Here is a 14,602-nt window from a genome sequence, read left to right as displayed (position 1 = left end):
AGCTTTCTGCTCCGGTCATGAGAGCAGATATGACAGTTCATAACACAGCAAGTGTTCTCCATTCTAATGTGTGTTAATTGTATAATTGAAATTTCTACGTCCACTATTACCCAGTCTCTGCTGTACTGTCAGTGTCTACAAATCACAGAATGTACAGCGTTGCCAACATCACGTTCACATTCTGACGACCACGACTTTTGATGTGATTACATAGATCCAAGTAATCGGTTTAACGCAGGGGTGTCAAACTCAGTTCCTGGAGGGCCGGAGCCCTGCAGAGTTTTGTTCCAACCCTGCTTCAACACTCATACCTTGTAGCATTCAGATAAGCCTGACAGACTTAATTAGCTGGATCAGGTGTGTTTAATTAGGGTTGAATCTAAACTATGCAGGGCTCCGGCCCTCCAGGAATTGAGTTTGACACCCCTGGTTTAACGCGTTTACATGGCAGGATTTTAATTTTGTTCAGTTTATAGAAGGTTATCCCACCCCTCTCAAACCGATTACCATTTCGGTTTGGGTAATTTTATTCTGACTGAGGTGTTTATATGGAGCATTTTCATTCAGATTGGACTGTCATTCTAAGTTTTTCTGAAGGGTGCATGCTTCCCCTGCTGGACTACCACCCACAATTATGCAATTTACAGCTTAAATGCATATTACATGCTCCTCATGCCGCAGCAAGGGGTCGTATGCTTCCCCCTTTACAATCACACATTTGCTTTAAGCATTTTAAGAAACATTCTTGTTGCACATCCTCGATTGCTTAACTTGGGGTGGCGCTTCCCCCTTAATGTGATTTTACAGCATGTTAGACACTTAAAATTGGATACTGCCGTCGTTTTAGACTGCTGCTGCTAGGGGTGTATGCTTCCCCCTGTACATTCAAATATTTGCATAAGCAGCTTAAGCAACATGCTTGTATGCTCCCTTTCTGAGTTGGGATGATGCTTCCCCCATAAATATAGTATTAAGCCAACATTTCCCATTGCTGGCCATTCAGTTGTGTTGGGGAGTTTTGGCATATGGTTGTTTTGGGGTTTGTCTTGCTGCTCTCCCCGCTCTGTCCAAGCATGGCTGCATGGACAGGCATGTGGAGTGTTGGCCAGAACATAACCATACCGCCAACACCTAACTGTATGCAATATAATTGTCATAAATATACTTGACGAAAGTGGTCCTGATTGAAATTCAGCATCGCGTTAGTTCAGGCAGGCCACGTTAGTCAAGCTTGCATCAGCCGACAGTCAGTTGTTCCTGACGTGTACCAATCCAGTCTTGATACCTATCACATGCGTTCTATTTAAATTCCCATTCTTCAGCATCTCTTCCATTGCATCGCTGCTTGCAATTAACTCCCTTCTCCAACCCCAACTCTACCAACTGAACCTGTAATCCGATCTAACTTTTATTTCTTTCTTTACAGTCTCTTCATTGGAAGCAGTCTCTATCACATTTTGTTAACAACACATGTAATTGTGAATTGTAATTATGTATGCATATAATGGTTCTGTTCTGTACCCCAGGGGGGTTTGTCTTGCTGCTCTCCCCGCTCTGTCCAAGCATGGCTGCATGGACAGGCTTGTGGAGTGTTGCCCAGAACATAACCATACCGCCAACACCTAACTGTATGCAATATAATTGTCATAAATATACTTGACGGAAGTGGTCCTGATTGAATTTGGATTTCTTGTTAATTCATTTGTTCTGGTTACATTGTAATTTTTTATTTATTTATTTTATTTTCCCCCCTTTCTATAGAATTGATTGGCGGCATAGAGACCAGGCTCTTTGAATGGGAGGAGGGCAAAGGCAAAATGCCAAGATACTCCCTGAATTTCAGTAAGTGTTACTCATCAAAAGAATTGGTCACCTAAGAATGAAAGTTGTCAGATGTTCGCACTCGTGTCACTCCAAACGTAAAGGGATAGTTCACCCAAAAATAAATTTCTGTAATAATTTACTCACCCTCAAGTTGTTCCCAACATGAATTAATTTCTTTGTTCTGTTGGACACAGAAGAAGATATTTTGAAGAATGTTTGTAACCAAGCAGTTTTTGGCCCCATTGATTTCCATAGTAGGAAAATAAGTAGCATGGAAATGAATGGTGCCCAAAAACTGCTTGGTTACGGTTACAAACATTCTTCAAAATATCTTCTTCTGTTCAACAGAACAAAGAAATTAATTCATGTTGGGAACAATTTGAGGGTGTGTAAATGATTACAGAAATTTATTTTTGGGTGAACTATCCCTTTAAGTTAGCCTTCTCTGTGGAAAGAAAAACAATTTGTTTCAGGTTGAACTATCCGTTCAAAAGCAAAATGCATTGTACTGTATTTCTTTTTTCATTGTCATGTTAGAGTTGCTGGGGAGGTTTTTGCTGTTAGTCTTGCACAGGGTGGCCCAGCTCCAAGATTTCTACAGGGCTGGTGTAATGATTTTCTGTTGAGTGGAACCCTTGAAAATGTTTACGATGCTGAGTTTTCACCACTGATTAAAATGGTAGACCGACAGACGCAGTGAGAAGGCACAAAAGATCAAGATACAAGATAAATTGACAGCATAACATTATGAAGCATTGGCCTGAACAACCCTGCGGATGCATCTGAACACAATGAGAAGGGAAGCCCAGCAGTCAGAGATGCCTCCAGTGTGATTTCAGGTGGGAGATTGTTTCAAAGAAAGAGTTCAACTGTGAACCAACTTCTGCCATATTTCAAAGCAGTCAAATGTTAAATAGAGCACAATCTTTGGATGACATCAAGTGTCTGTAGATATATAGCTGCCGGTCATTCGATGATGATGTCAAAGGATTAATCAATCCATGCAGAACAGCAAGTTCCCTTTCAAGGGAACTTCGAACTGCGTCCTCTAGGGGTCGCTATGGGGAACACCTCGTCGTGACCCGTGTCTGAAGCATACAAATGAAAAAACACCAACAAGTTGGCCGGTGACAGCCTCTGACGTCACTACCGGTGCGACTATAAAACAGGCACCGGGAAAATACGTCATTCTCTTCTTCGTCTTCACTGACTGTTTTGTTTGAAGCGTGCATCTGAGAAACGACCACGGTAAGAGCGATCTTTCTCTGTAATTATCATGGCATCCACTAACAAGGCGTTTAGGCAGTGTGTACATCCGTGTCGGCGTTATTTGACACCTGATGACACACACAGTCTTTGCGTCTTTTGTTTGGGCGAAGAGCACGCACGCGACGTCCTTAAGGGGGCGATTTGCGTGCATTGCGAGCGTTTTTCTATGAAAAAGCTCCGCTCTCGTCTGTCTCTCTTTTCGAGAAAAGAGGGACAGCCATCTGCTTCCCGCGGTTCAGGACCCGCCGCTGCTGAGGCACGGAGGAGAATGAGCTCGTGGGGATCGCAGGTGGATCTCGCTGAGGAGTTTAGAGAGGGACTTTCCCTTTCACGCTCTTCGGCGGCAGACGAGAGTGAACTTCAGGAAGAAGATGTGTTGTCATTAACACTTTCTGATACTGAAGTTAGTGCTCTGCTGGGTTCTGCCCAGGAAGAGCAGGAGATGTCTGAGGGTGAAGAAGCTGAGGCTGAGCCTTCTCAATCTTCCTGCCCTGCGTACACAATGGCAGTGCTTCAGGCTTATCAGGCTGATCTACTGAAGGACCTGGATAAAGGCGAGGGCCTTTCAGCTGACCAGGTAGCCGAGCTGCGCCGCACCACAGACCTCTCTCTCCGTGCTACCAAGCAGGCCGCCTCCACCATGGGTAGGTCTATGGCAGCCATGGTGGTAACGGGAGAGACATCTGTGGGTGAACCTGGCAGACATCGGGAGGAAGGAAAGGGGCTTTCTTCTCGATGCTCCGGTCTCGCCTTCTGAACTTTTCGGTACCTCCGTCGAGACGGTGGTCGAGAAGTTCAGGGAGGCAAGGACGCGCTCGGCTGCCTGTAAATCCTTCATTCCACGAAGGTCCAGGTCCGAGCCCGAACAACATAGGGGTCCTGGCCCGTCTCGGTCTGAGGATCAAAGACGGGCGCAGAAGGCTAGTGTCGCGGCTCGCGCTCCTCCCCCGCCTGCAGGTAGGGGTAAGAGGAATCGTGGGTGACGAGGACATAAGCAGGACCTGAGGGATGTGATTCAGACGAGGCAGCGTACTCGTCCGAATCAGAGCGATACCTAGGAAGCTACTCATTCCCTTTGGGTGGTCATTTCTGTTTTTTATCCTCCCCTGCCTAATTCCCCTGTAACCACCAGCTCTCCACCTGATCGAGGTTAGGTGGAAAATTCTCGAACATAACAGTCTCCTATGCTGGACCTATGATGTTTTGGCTGGTTCTATGTTCATAGTAACCACCTTACTGATGGTCCGGACTAAAGGAGGCTCCCCTTGAGCGGGGCTCCAGTACAGCAGGGTGGGTGAGTATGTACCCTTCTGTATATATTTATGAAAAATTGCTGGTGGTTATGTGTCTACTAATAAACTCTGTGAGTTTCCTTTACAGTGCTAAGCAGTTACGGCGTGTACTAAACACTTGTCAGCACCGGCCGTCTGGCCTTGTGCTCTGGTTTAGGCGACCGAGATCACAGGTTTCTGCCTCGTTCCCTTTCTTGAGATGATTAGACCTTGGTTCCTTGGGCTCCATTCAGCCAGTATGTATTTGTTTATACACTTCAAGCATCGCTCCCCTCAATATGAGGGGCTATTTTGGCGATTCTCGTGGTAATTTAGCAGCGCTCCCCTTTTACAAAAAGGGTCGCCTATGAGCACGCTACTCTGAATTCGGAGTTCTCTTCTCATATGAGATTGAGTTTGCTGTTTTTCCCCAGAGCACTCCAGCTGTATTTGAAATGCAAAACCATTTCATCTATGAGCTGCTCTATCAGAGTGCCATGAGAGCCCCTCCTTAGAACAGTATTTGAAAATCCATGATATGGTAAGTGTGCACGTGAAGTCTTTGCACACTTTCTGAAATCCACACTGTGGTAAGTTCGCACGGTAGTACTCTGCGTTCTTTCTAAAATCCTATATGGTGAGGGCTTCGCGCGGTTGCTTCGTGCCCTTTCTTGAGCTGGTAAAAGCCCCGTTCATCTTGGGCGCCACTCCACCCATGTATCCTCGGATACCTATCTAAACAGGGTGTTGCTACTGGAGATCTGTTGAGACAGCTCCTTCAGCAAGCTTTTGCGGAAGCAAGCTGTAGCACCTGTGTGACAGGCTAGACTTAGTATAAAATGCTAGGTTCCTAGCCGTATCCCTTTAATGGAATCTTTCCTGATTCCAAGCCTTTAGCTCTACCACCGGGCCGAGGCCCTAACAATTAAGTTGGGTATGTAGCTTAGGCCTTTGGCCGTAAGGGGTATTGTCACAGACAGCCGTCTAAACGTCCCGTGGGCAACTCCCATTGAAATGGTAGAGTTGGTACTTAGTGTTCGCCATGATTCTGGCCTGCACTCCCCTCAGCATAGTGGCGTGGGTATACCGTTCCCCATAGCCACCCCTAGAGGACGCAATTTGAAGTTCCCTTGAAAGGGAGCGTCTCAGGTTACATATGTAATCATGGTTCCCTGAGTAGGGAACGAGACACTGCGTCCTCTAGCTTCCTGCCATGCTTCGGAAGCAAGCTTCAGACGAAGAAGTGAATGACGTGTTTTCCCGGTGCCTGTTTATAGTCGCGCCGGTAGTGACGTCAGAGGCTGTCGCCGGCCAACTCGTTGGTGTTTTTTCATTTGTATGCTTCAGACACGGGTCACGACGAGGTGTTCCCCATAGCGACCCCTAGAGGACGCAGTGTCTCGTTCCCTACTCAGGGAACCATGGTTACATTCGTAACCTGAGACGTTTTTGGTCTGATAAAGGACAACGGATCTCTGGCACGACCACACCATCATCATCCTCTGTGTCATTGTCAACAGTTTCCTCTTGAAAATGTTGCTCCACCATCTGAAAAAGAAACAATTAGGTTGTTTTACAATGCTAACTGCGTTGGACTCACAAAATATAAGCTTGAACTAAATTTAGTTTAATAAATTGCTAAAGGATCTTACATAATCCCAAAGTAACTATGTTCAAGTACATGAATAGGTCAAGAACGAAAATCCTAAAATTTACTTCAAATCTTTCCAATCTCATGTAACAAAGGCCCTATTCACACATAGCGCTGAAATGAGTCTTGAGAAGTTGATGACAATTTCCCTTTTTGGGTGAACTAACCATTTAAGGTTAAGGAAAAAAGAAGACAGAATTATACTTTTTGGATATTGAATCCTAACTTTGCATAAATGCTTAAAGTATAGCTCTAAATCTGGCTCAGCCACTGGTGTCGGCAACATTCCAATGTGCCAAAGCTGTTCTGGTGAAAGATTTTCCTCTGTTCTGATGGGATGGTTGTTACAGCTACCCACGAAACACTTCAAGTCAAATTTCATCTGTGGAAGAATGGCATAGTGCACACAAAAGAGGTACAGTTCATCTGACAAATCAAGCACTCTATCTTCTTCCATTGTGTGCACCACTTCATAGTACTTACAAGAGACAGCTGACCAAACATTGCACCATAGCCGCTCAATTCTAAAATAAAAAAGAAACATTAGTGTGGTCAAAAACATAGCAAAAAAAACAAAAACAAAAAAACAACACGTCCATAGTAAATCATGTGAAGTATTATAGTATCCCAAATTAGTGGCATATCAACATTAGGGGCAGGTAGGCTGAAGACCACCAGATGTGTGCAGTTGTGCACTTTTAGAGTGTAAGTTCACCCAAAAATTAAAATTCTGTCATCATTTACTCACCCTCATGTCATTCCAAACCTTTAAGCATTTTGTCATTCACCGTGACTCTGCACCCCCCCCCCCAATCTGATCAAATTGCATGTTTTAACAATTTGTATTTGTTGAATGTATGCACTTACACAAGGTGCTGTAGAGTGTGACGTCATATTGACTGTTGAAGTGTCTGTAGAAATTCAGATTGTAAAAACATACAATCTACTCCACTTTCCTGTGACGCTGCAGACCAGCAGCTTTAAAGGTGGTGTTATTTTAATTCACTTTAGAGGTCACAGCATGACATGTTGATCTTCTGTCGGTCACACAGCTACACACGACATGAATTCGAGGAAAGAGTTCACCAAACTTGCATTTTCTAACAGCAATATGAGAAAATTATTTGCATGAGCTCACATTTTCAGTCTCCAACAACTAAATAGGTAGTCAATAGAACAAATAGTGTAGCGTAACCATTCCTTTAAGCAAACAATCTGCTCATGGACAGTGAGCTTTCAACATTAGATTTCAGGTGTTTCAGCTGAGATTAGAGATGTTTGTGTGTGGCATCATGTTGAGTAAGACACGTTGCTGTGCCCCACCAGAAATAAAGAGCCTGAGATGCAGCTTTTAATGGTTGGACCTGTTGCTTTTTCCAGAAATGAAGCTGCCTCTCCCAGTTCCTCGTACAGAAAACATGCAACGTGCAATTTCCACATTTTCAACTCCCTGGTCACCACGTACTCTGGAAGAGATTTAAGCAATATAAATTCACAGTTAATGAGCTTTAAACTGTTTTACAAGTTACTGTAACACACACTACTGATTTTAGCCCTGACTATCACTTTCAGTTTGTAGGCTGCTAACAAAAGCCTTAAATCTGAGGCAAATCAGTGCTTGTTTGTGCGAGCGAGGACTGCTTATTGTGAATTATCAAATAAGCAATCTGACAGCAGATTTGAAGATTTGTCTTGTCATGAACCGTAGCTTCAGCGACTGATACATCCTGACCGACATGTAGTAAAGATATTTTTACCTTGACAGCCACCCATGTTTGTGAACACCCTCCAAAAAGAATGAGAAGGCGGTCGATGATTTGTTGTTTGCAGCAGCATCAAGATATAGGATCTATAAAAAAGGAGTCCAGGAGAAAGCTTTACATAGAAAATTAAGCAGAATGTTTTCAACAGAACATTGCTATAACTTTTCAAGTTTAAAAACAAACCATATTCAGACTTTGACAGTATTCACTGAATAATAAATTCACTGAAGAATCTTCTGAACTCTGAGAGATATTAATTAGGTTTATTAACTCCTGTAGAGCCCTTATTAATTCCCCTGGGATGCCAACATGATTTGATGCAGCAATTGCCAGTGTTAGTTCTTGCTAAGCAACCTCCAGGAGGTAATCCATGTCTATAGTTTCATTCTGACAAATTGAGTTAAACTTAGTTAGCATACGCTGCAAGATATCTTCTCGCACTTGTTCCTGTAGGTATAAACAATGCATAATTAGCCTACATCTCAGGCGGAGTACATAATTCCATGCTGAACTTGTTCGATTTTAAATCTAATAAAATCACCTGCTAAAAACACCTAAAAAGTGACCAAAGCCCCTTTAAATTAGTATTTTATGTACACAGAACAACATGAATTTGTCCCTTTGGTCCGGATAAGTAATATTGTAAAGGAGTTTTGAGAGGGATATACAGGTGGCTGGCTTGAGACCAGTGGAGGTGTCAGTAAGAACAGTCCAGTCCAGTCCAGTCCCTTCAATTACACAGCTTCTTTCTTTATTAAGTATGTATATGTGAGTGTGTGTGGTTTCTAGGAGGAAAAAGGATATGGGATACAATTAGCTACATAATGCCACAATACAAGGCCACAATTCATTTGAAGGATAAAAGTTTGTACAAGAACTTAGATTGCAGGAAATTAGCTAGGTAGCCTACAAACAAAGTCAATACATACATTTTCTCTGCCCAGTAATTAATGAACTGGTCATGCATATAAATACTCAAATGCACGTATTCTTACAATTACCACAGTTAGCCACATGAACAATATAAACCAAGTTAAACTGTTCAATCTAACAGTAGAAACATATGGAACTTACATAGTTCAATAACGCACACAAGGCAGGAGACATGGCATTTCCAGCAGCAACACACTAGGATTCCTTCATGTGGCATGAACAAAAAGGATGAGGCTATGTATACAGGTGCTGCCTAATAAAGTCTGTGGCTGATTGAGGCTAATTAATTGAAGGTGTGGTGAACTGCATGGGAACTAAGTGGCAAAGAAAACTGGAACGTGGCAACTGCAGGACAGAGAGAACAAAAAAAACTTCCAAACAGCCGCCCCCAAATTTGCCTTGCAAATTTGCTGGAGTGAGAAGTCATGGGGGTTCAGGTAGGGCAGGGAGTGGGATGAGGTGGGCAACAGGTCTTGTATACTGTTTGTCCCCCACCTGGACATTTGCAACCCTACAACGGCCGTCCTTGCCAAGATGGAGGGAAATCACTTTACCTACTGGCCAGAGGGATTGGGGGAGCTGAGGGTCAATAATGAGAACAACAGTATTTAGTTGGAGGTTAGAATTGTCAGTGCGCCACTTCTGTCTAGACTGGAGAGAAGGAAGATAATTTCTGAGAAAGTGGGCCCAAAAAGGATCGGAAAGAATCTGACTATGACGCCACTGACGGTGGCTGCACAGCTCAGAGTCAGGATACATTACTAAGGGGAGGGAAGAGTCATGCCGCCCCATGAGCAACAGGTTTGGAGTCACCGGATCAGGATCCGCAATATCAGAAGACACATAACCTAGGGGCTTTAAATTGAGGATACCTTCAATTTCAATCATCACTGTGTGTAGCACCTCTTCAGTGACAGCTTGGGCACCTAGGGTGGTCTGCAGGGCAATCTTGATGGAATGTATTTCATGCTCCCACATCCCGCCGAAGTGGGGTGCGTGTGGGGGGTTGAACTTGAAGGAGATCCTCTGTTTGGCCAGAACTGCCTGGAGATCGGGGGTCAGAGATCGGTAGACTTCCTGTAGCTCTCGGTTGCCTCCATTAAAGTTAGTACCTCTGTCAGAAAGCAGCTCGAAAGGTTTGCCTCTACGAGCTATAAAGCACCTTAGTGCCATTAAAAAGGAATCTGTATCCATATGACTGAGTAGATCTAGATGTAGACTAGATTGATAAATGAGACCTAGTTGTCAGGCATTTGAAAATAATTCCCCACCTTTTCTCAACTCGCCATCCAACTTCCACAGTGTAGGGCCCGAAACAATCTATCCCGGTGGAATAGAAGGGAGGTTTGCGGAGGCGTAGGCGAGCAGGAGGGATATCGGCCATTTGGGGAATAAGGGGTTTGGCACGGGACTGCTGGCACTTAGCACCCCTGTGCTGATGTTTCCTGACAGCTTCACCACCCCTCAGAATCCAGAATCGTCTCCTCAGCTCAGCAAATAGCCTCTCTGGACCAGAATGATGTAGGTGGTCATCACAATCTTTAAATATAAGTTTCGTGATCGGATGAGCAGGGTCCAGGACAACTGGATGTATGACATCAGGGGGCAGGTCACTACTTTGTTGTAACCTTCCACCTACTCTAATGAGACCTGACACTGGGTCTAATTCTGGAGCAAGGGAGGGAAGACGACTGGAATGTGGAAGAGGCTTGTGGGTCTGAAGGCATGCCAGATCATTTCCAAAGGTATCCAGTTGGGTCTGTCTTAGGATAGCAATCTCTGCATTAAGGTAAGTTGCTGCCGATGGTGCTGCAGGAGGTTCTGCCATCCCATTATGGGAGGCAGCAGTAGAGTCAAGGAGATCCTGAAAAGTGGTGAATTGAGTAGCGTCAAAGATGGAGGGATTTTAGCCAAGAAATACGGCACCACAGAAACTGGGCTTACGCAGCTCTACAGGATCTTCAGCCTGATCTATTGTGGGGTTAACTGGCCACAGATCAGGGGGTTGCAGGAGGAAAGCAGGTCCCTGGTTCAACCTGTAAGGCTTACTTAGATCAGACAGCTGCTTCCCTCTAGTCAAATCGTCAGCTGGGTTGTTCTTGGAATCCACATATCGCCATTCCTGGCTTTTGGTAACTTCCTGAATTTCTCTGGTATAGGTCTCTGCCTGTGGGGGGTTTTGAAGCAATCGCCTCTCACAGCTGCGAAGACGTGACATAACTGCTTCTTTAGGGGCATTTAGGGGGAGCCAGGGATCTGCTCTGAGGAGAGGAGTGGCATACCGTAGGACGTCATCAACAAGAATTCGGATGGTTTGAGTCTCCAGCTGGTGAATTGCATCTTGGTCCTGTTTAGAGTGGACAACCATTTTTGTGTTCCTCAGAGGTACTGTGTCCAGCTGCCACAGTTTTTGCACATTATGGTGGATGTCATCAGGTGGGCATTTAAAGGAAATATAATGACACTTGGTGGAGGGAGAGCTAACAATATCTCTAACAGGGCCCTGTAATGTCCAGCCGAGACGGGTTTTATTGCTACAGGGGTTCCGGGGGGCCCTAACTTTACAGGCAGCGTTGGAGTGATCAGGTGGGTATGATCAGCTCCTATGAGTAGAAGGGGGCTTACGTTATCATGCTGCTTCAAGGGAATCTGCCGGAGATGAGTGTAGCGTCGCTGGAGGGATTTCACAGGATGAGAATGTTCGGACAAAGAAAGCTGATCAGCAGCATGCCTGATTGCATAGGATTTCTCTGGATGGGCCTTTGGAATAAGGGTGAAGGACACGGCGGCACCGTTTAGAGTCTGGACATCCTGTCTCACCGTCCTCAGCTTCAGACTCTCAGACTCTCCTACCAACTGGAGTTTCTGGGTGGCAGGATACAGAAGGATCGTACGTTCTGACCCATCATCCAGTATGGCATACGTATCTAAAGACTTATTTCCATTACACAGGGTCACTTCAACTACCTTCAGCAGCATTTTATTGCAATCGCTAGGATGGTCTAGGTAGACATTCTGCACTTGCCTCTGGTTGATGTTGCATAGGACCTGCAGATGTTTCCCATTACATTGGTTGCAGCATCCCTTCAGATGACACTGGTTTGCAAAGTGGTCTCGTGCACACCGCCAGCAGCGTTTCTGTCCTGTGATCCAACTAATTATCTGATCTTCAGTGAGCTGGAGAAAGTCATCACATTTACTGACATGATGTTCAGAGGAGTTACAGTAAGCATACACTGGACAGCGTGTGGATGTGTATAGCTTGAGTATAGGGATCTTGGGCATAAAAATAAGTTAAGGCAAGCCGATTTGAGTGATCTACCTTTAAGTGATCCAGTAAGATGTGATATTTATACTGCTCCGACTCTCCTGGGTCCAACAGGTTGGATAGGGCCTTCTTTAACGTCATATACTGACTTTCATCCTCTCTAGTAAGATCAGGGAATGAGGGACCTTCTATCTTGCTATATGACTGCAATCAGCCTCAAGGGGGAGCTAAATGGCTTGGTGGAGCTGCAGAAGTAAGGTGGTGAGGATGCACATTACGGGACTGGTATGCTAGCTGGGCAGAATGGGCCTTTGCTCTAGGCGAAATTTGAGGTGACGACATACATACATACATACATTTTCTCTGCCCAGTAATTAATGAACTGGTCATGCCTATAAATACTCAAATGCACGTATTCTTACAATTACCAAAGTAAGCCACATTGACAATATAAGCCAAGTTAAACTGTTCAATCTAACAGTAGAAACTTATGGAACTTACATAGTTCAATAACGCATACAAGGCAGGAGACACAGCATTTCCAGCAGCAACACACTAGGATTCCTCCATGTGGCATGAACAAAAAGGATGAGGCTATGTATACAGGTGCTGCCTAATAAAGTCTGAGGCTAATTAATTGGAGGTGTGGTGAACTGCATGGGAACTGTCCCAAAGTGGCAAAGAAAACTGGAACGTGGCAACTGCAGGACAGAGAGAAAAAAAAACTTCCAAACAAATATCAAAAGAAAAGAGGATTAGGCGAAAATCGTACATTTGTTTTTGTTTGGACAATCATAAAGATAGAATTGTTTTCTTAACCAGATTAACAACACTGTGTTATCATTAACGTAAATACAAAATAAGACGATTTACAATTAAAGAAAGATCATTAAGAAGCGTTGCGTTTCACATATCGATTGTAAACCTAAAATATATGCCGAAGTATAACTTACTTTGGCACCAGTCGTCTCTAACGTAACAATCTTAGCTTGCAATGCTTTTGAGAAACGCAGTCCAGTTCATATAAGTAATGAACGATCTTAATAAAGACCCAACTATTGCATTCTGCACAGGAATAAAACCAACCTGTCCTCCAACTAATACGCTCGTATAGGTCGTTTGTCCAAATCCCTGAAATACGACCCATCAGAGCGTATACTACAATTGCGCCCCTATCGGCAAAAGGTCGTTTTCTTATTAATGTTTTGTACTCTTTTATTTGCACTGTGATTTGCATTTCGTGTAGCTCAGCTGGTAGATTATTGCGTTATACCTTGATATGCAATCATGCTATCATGGGTTCGATCCCAGAGAACGGACGTGCACAAAAAATGTATATGCTCAATAAATCATAATTTAGTATGATTTCTGTGAGGGTTAGGTTTAGGGGGTGGGGTTAGGTGTGGTCATTCGAACGAATAAGCCACCTAGTAAAATATGTACGAATTACTGTGAGATCGGTGTAAAAAGTCCAGACATTGCATTTAAATTAATGTGCGTTTTGATTGGTAATGACGTTATACGTCATTTCATGACGACAGATGCAACGCGATACTGTCATTATTTTTACGCCCGCTAGAGGCCGCTTAACTTTAAAACGTAAATATAGGTCATAATAAGGTTCTTGCACAAACGACCTATATGGTCGTTTTTTGTTGGAGGACAGGCTCAATAAAACTTATATCTCGATTTTTCAATTTATTATCTTAGTCACAACAAACTTACCTCCGGCTGCCTAGGATGTCCTGCCGAGGAAGATGTTGACGACGCTCCATGAGCCTCCCGATTACTCATCTTAAATAACCCTATTCTTCTTCTTCTTCTTCTGATGTGGAAAATATCTTTATCATTATCATTAATGTTCTTTAATACACTCTTATTACCATTAGTGTAGACTACTTATGGCTCCCAAGTCCAAACATGCGCCCGCGCCACTGAAACACTATTTCCGGTTCAATGAGCCACCGATCAAAATCTCACGAGCCAATAAGAGTGAACTGCTGTTAAGCCTGCCTTCACGAGAGGTTTGTGCCAGAATGGTGAATGTAAATTTGCGAAGCGCAAACAAAAACTGGGAAATTGTTGGCAGCGCATTAAAAACTGTGTTTAGTGAAAGTGAAGCTGAAAGTGAAATCAACAAAGAATGCAGTTTATTTGAAGACGATGTTACTTTTTTTGCTATTTGTTTTTATTTTCAGAGTGTTTTTCTCATTTATCAATGTATATTTTTGTTCGTTTTCGCAAAAGTTGTATTCATTGTATTTGGCACAAATCTGATTCCATAATGATATGAAGTGTAAATAGTGGTGTAATGTAACGTAGCAATAATAGCAGTAGGCACGAGGCAGCAGAAAATACACAAATAAATGTAAGAATCCACCCAAATTAGCCCAACAACAGAATCCAATTGGTGGGTGAAGATATAATGCATGTAGGTCTTTTACTTGCGCTTCTACAAAGTTCACTTAATCTTTTAGGATTTAGTGTCAATTTTAGCCAAGCTCTGTTTAATCTGACTCCAATTTCAAGTGATCATTCAATTTAGACTGAACTTCTAATCAAAGACTGATCACAAGTATCGATCATGTATTATTTTAGATATTTGATTATTCTAGACATCCCA

The sequence above is a fragment of the Cyprinus carpio genome, chromosome B4, assembly GCF_018340385.1.
Source record: "Cyprinus carpio isolate SPL01 chromosome B4, ASM1834038v1, whole genome shotgun sequence".
Taxonomy (NCBI): domain Eukaryota; kingdom Metazoa; phylum Chordata; class Actinopteri; order Cypriniformes; family Cyprinidae; genus Cyprinus; species Cyprinus carpio.
Note: the sequence above shows the minus strand (reverse complement) of the source record.